We start from the raw sequence: 5,012 nt of genomic DNA, 5'->3' as shown, positions 1-5,012 counted from the left end.
CACACAGCAGGACACTGGGTGGGGAGCTGGTCTTGGGAGAGGCACCTGATATGGTGCCGTGCCAGGCCCCACAGCCCAGCCCTAAGGCGCTTGCCAGGCTAGGCCTTCCGAGGCAGAGCTGGAGGAATTCCCTGGCGGTCCAGTGGTTAGGAGTCCATGCTTCCACTGCAGGGGCACAGGTTCAATCCCTGGTTGGGGAACTAAGATCCCGCAGATTGAGGGCTGGCAGGCAGGCTGAGAGGTTCAGTGAGTAGGGGCAGAGCTCCACGGGCACTGGGGCAGCCAGGCCTTGGCCCTTAGATGGCCAGCTTGTGACATTTTTCTTTGAAGGCTCCAGCGTCCTTGTGTCCCACCCCGTGACCCATGGTGGACCCTGCAGTCCACCTTCCCAGAGACTCATCCATCAGGCTTCCCTGGACCTTCCCTCTCCTCCCTCACGGACCAGGGTCCCATTCCTCAGGGCCCCCTTTTCTATTTTCAAATGAGATCACAAACCAATCCGATCAATGGAACCTAATATGGTCCCCTGTGTCCATCATCAGAACCCAACAAAAGCGCCAGGAGATGAACTGCAGAGGCTCAGCTCCAAAAGGGACACCAAACCTGGGCGTCTTCCCTGGAATTTGATCTGACCCCAGGGCATTGCTTTCACCTTCTCCAGACCTATTCCTTCAATCCAGAAATGGGGCCAATAGGACGAGTGCCGAAGGGCTGTGGGGATCGTACCAGCTAGTATCACGGGAATCCTGGGTAACTGGTACCTCTCTCCTCTGCAGCCAAAGGCTGGCCCCCAGGTTCTGAGGTTCCTTCTGGTAACACACATGACATATTTCTCAAACTCTTCAAAATTTACCTCCGCTTTGATTGGGGCCATAGGTTGGGGTTCTTAGTTCCTTAAGGTGTCTGCTTGCTGTTCATTTGTTCCAGTTTCATCTCGTGAGCTGCCAACTCCCCAGCCAGGCAAAGCACAGGACCCCCTCCCCGCACTTGGCTGTCCCATCTGTACCTCTGCAAGGCGCACTCAGAAGGGGTGCTCTCCGGCCGGGGGAGGCATCTGATACCCTCCTGTCTGCCAGCCACACTCCATGTAGACAGCTTCTGATGCGAAAACCCCTTCCTTGGGGTCTGAGCGGAGGGGGTGGGCACAGTGCGGAGACTGGGAGCCCAGGCTCTGGAGCCCACAGTCGGGCTGCAGATCCTCAGTGGCCCCACATGTTGACTGTGTCCACGTGTTCCCAGGGAAGGAGGAGCGTAACCGTATCCCTCACTGCCCTGGGTGAGCGGCAGGGGAGGGTGGGTGTCCGCACCTGGGACCCGGCTAAGAACAGCCATGCAGGAGCGGAGGACTCCTCTCCGTGCTCTGCTCCTGACTTCGGGAACTTTCTGCTGTTAGCACGGTCCCTCCATCACTGTGGAGATGCTGTGTGCAGACCTCCTGTTGGTCCCTCACAGGGGGGAGCTTGCTTTGTCAATCAATCTCCGTACCTCTGAAGATGCCCAGTGTGAGCTCTGCACTGAATTTTTGGCCTGTATTATCTCATTTGATTTGAGAAGGGGTGGAAGTATTTAATGCAGATGACAAAAGGTTATCTATATCTGTAAGAAATAAGAGTTCTTCGAAATTGACAGTAAAGGTCAATAGAAACCAACCAATAGAAAATGGGTAAAGGATACAAGTAGACAATTCTCGTTTAAGTGCAAATCAGACCAGCCAATACATGTCTGAAAAGAGGCTCAGAATTATGAATAGGGAATTGCAAATTAAAGTAACAATGAGAGGCGTTGTTTATCTCTCAGAGTGGCTAAAATTTCAATGATTCCATTTTGTAAAAGAGACAATGTTCCTCCCCCCTCCCCACCCCCACCCCCCACCCCCCCACCCCGGCCCCCATAGATGTGTATGTGGCAGGGTTTTCTCAACTCCGGCGCAACTGACATTTCGGGCCAGATGATTCTTTTTTTTTTTTTCTTAATGAATAAGGCAGCTTATTAACCCAGCGTCATTTGTTGTAATGCTTCTTGTTGGCAGCCGCCACCTGTCCAGCGATTCTGTCCAGATCTCTCTGTCCCGAACATGTGAGTTTGCAGCCCCCATCTTGGTCCTTTCCCACCACCTTCAGCCCCTCTGGGGCTCAGCGGACCCGGCGGGCCCCGCTTTTGGAGCCTGTGCTGAAATGGCTGGGCAGGACACTTTCTCTGCCGTCCCCCCCAGAGATCTCGGTCCTGGAGCTGTCCCAGCGCCACACCGGAGGTACAGGTGCAGTGCTGTGGGAGCAGCTCGCGTGTAGGATCACAGGGCGTGAGCTCTTTGTGTTTGGCCAGCTTGACAGCGTCCACCCATTCAGGGCCTTTCAAGCTTCCCGGACTTGCTGAGGAAGGCTGCCAGGGCTCTGACGAACTCCCGCTGGTTCACGTCTTTTACAGTAACTCCAGGCATCGTGGGGCCTCCGCACTGCCAGCCAGGGGAAAGGAGGGGGCAATTCTTGATCGCAGGGGCTGTCCTTGTATTGTAGGGTCTGTAGCAGCATCTCTGGCCTCTACCCACTAGATGACAGTAGCACACCCCCCGCTCCCCAGTGTGATGACCAAGGATGACACTGCCAAATGTTCAGGGGGCAAAACTGTCCCCCACCTCTGCTTGAAAACCACTCGGTATATAGCTAAACATTGACAGCTGCGTATGCTGTAATGAACACTTACTTAATTTTAATCACTATTTTACAGATAAGGAAACTGAGGCACACAGAGGCCAAGTAGCTGTCAGCTGAGGACCCGAGATTCCAAGAGGAGTCTGATTTCATAGCTCAGTTTCTTAGCTGAAATGCAGCCACACTGCTCAATTACATTTTTGAGGTTTGACTGGTTGAATGTACCGGGACTTCAGATTCACGTTTCCAGGCAAGAACCACGGGCCAGGGAAGGGGAGCCCAGGCCTGTGGTGTCTGAAACTGTCACGTATGAGGCCACAGCCCCAGGGCTGGCTTGGCTCCCTGAGATGACAGTGCTGGGCGGCCAGTCCAAAAAGCATCAGCCAGCAGGGCCGCCTGACCTCTGAGCAGGGCTGATCACCATTTGCAAAGAAAGGCCTAGAGGCTGAACCACGGGGTGGGGGCGGGGGGGGGGGGGAGGTGGAGGCGCTTGGATGGGGGCAGGTGCATGAGGAGGGTGGTGATGACTGGACTCCTGATTCTTTCTCATTTCCCTCCCTCCTGGCCTCTGGGCCCCCAAGTGCCTCCCTCCCCACTCACTGTCGCACTCACTGTCCCCACACTGCCCTCTCCCCAAAGCCCCGCTACAGCCAGCTGGGTGGGTAACAGCCCTACCCGGAACGGCAGGGGAGGTGGGCGGGCGTATGTTCACGTGATGCCTGGTGGCTTCCTCAACCTTTGGCCAGGTCACAATGGGCTGAATTTCCTGTTGGCTCATCTGTTTGGGGTCCTAGACCGTGAGCTCTGTGAAGGCAGAGCCTGGTGGGCATCAAGATTGGGTGGGTGCAGGATGAGGGAAGGAGGTGGGAGAGGGGCAGTTGCTCAAGGGCTGAGCAGCTCCAGTGACACCCAAGCCCAGCCCTGGTGAGCTGAGGTGCTCAGCTCTGTCCCCTGGGACTAGGTTCTGGCCTTTCGCTGGATCTGTGAACAAAGCATGGCTGTGAGTTTTCAACTGAACAGAGCTCCTGATTACCTCTCCTGGGAGGAGAGAAGAGCTGCTTAAAGAACTTGAGGCATGATCCTCATTCAATAATTCAAGCTTAGCTTTTTAAACGGAAACTTCTCTTGGAGCTGCTTCTAGAAACACTTGCTGGTTGTGTCCCCTCCTCCTGTCCCTGCAGGTCCCCTGCTGGTAGGAACGTGTAAGTTGAAAAAGCAGTTGCCCTGATGTGCTGGGCTGGGAAGCAGCATCACCACCTCTTTCTTTGCTGAGCCCCCAGGTAGAGCTGATCAAGGCATCCTTTGAACCCCACTGTATTCTTGGCACCATGAGAACTTTATCACACACATGCACTCCTGCTTTCTGAAGACAGGGATCAGACCTTAAGAGCTTTGTGGAGAAACCTGGTGTCCATGACTCACTTGTCGAGAAGTCAACACACTAATAGGAGGGGACGGTGGGTGGCTGTGACTCGGCACAGCTTATTCTAAGGGCTTATTCTAAGTCGGCGATTCTCAACCCTGCTCACATTAGACTCACGCCGCAGGCTCATTAAATCAGAATCTCTGGGACAGTGGCCCTGTAATCACAGGTTTTATAAGCTCTCCAGGTGTTTCCAATGCACAGAGTTGAGGACCTCTGTTCTAAGTGGACTTTGGCAAAAGGGGGCTTGACGGTGTAGAAATATTGAAAATTTAGACTGTAGCTATTTCGGCGCTTGTGACCGAACTAAGAGCCCTATGTAAGCGAGGCAGGAGAAGGAAAATCACACCAGGTTTGGGATACCTGCAGAGTCCAGCAAATCCATCACCTGAACTGCACGGCCCCGAACACGAGCGGCAGCTGGTTCGCTCATGCTGCGGTCCAGTGCCACCCACTCACGAGTGGGTGAAGTCACAGAGAAGTCGCTGATGGATGACTTGTCACCTAGCCAGCTTTTGAGGACCGGTCTTTCCTATTTCAAGAGCATTCTTTGGACTCCTACAGCCCCCAAATCAATCGTAAACTCAAAATTTTAGGGTTGGCAAGCAACAAAGAGACACTTCTTAAGTGGTTCCTAACTCTCTGTAGGTGCAGACCCCCTAAGGGCCCCAGCATCTGATTGGGTCCCACAACCCAAATCAAATCCACGATGAAATGCCACCTCACACCCATCGGGATGGCCAATATATATATATATATATATATATATACACGGTATTTCATCATGGATTTTATTATGTATATAAGACATATAAAACAACAGGAAATAACAAGTATTGGCAAGGGTGTGGAGAACCCTTGTGCACTGTTGGTAGGAATGTGAAATGGTTCAGTCACTGTGGAAAATAGTATGGCAGCTCTCAAAACATTAGAATAGAATT

General features: G+C 53.2%; 1 pseudogene; it reads right to left on the bottom strand.

Moving 5' to 3' along the window:
* Nucleotides 1-1,989: 1,989 nt before the first annotated feature.
* On the bottom strand, nt 1,990-2,437 carry LOC132435609 (small ribosomal subunit protein eS19-like; annotated as a pseudogene).
* Between the last annotated feature and the right edge of the window lie 2,575 nt (nt 2,438-5,012).

The sequence above is a fragment of the Delphinus delphis genome, chromosome 12 (genome assembly GCF_949987515.2).
Source record: "Delphinus delphis chromosome 12, mDelDel1.2, whole genome shotgun sequence".
Classification (NCBI taxonomy): domain Eukaryota; kingdom Metazoa; phylum Chordata; class Mammalia; order Artiodactyla; family Delphinidae; genus Delphinus; species Delphinus delphis.
Note: the sequence above shows the minus strand (reverse complement) of the source record. Positions and strands in the feature narration are given on the sequence as shown.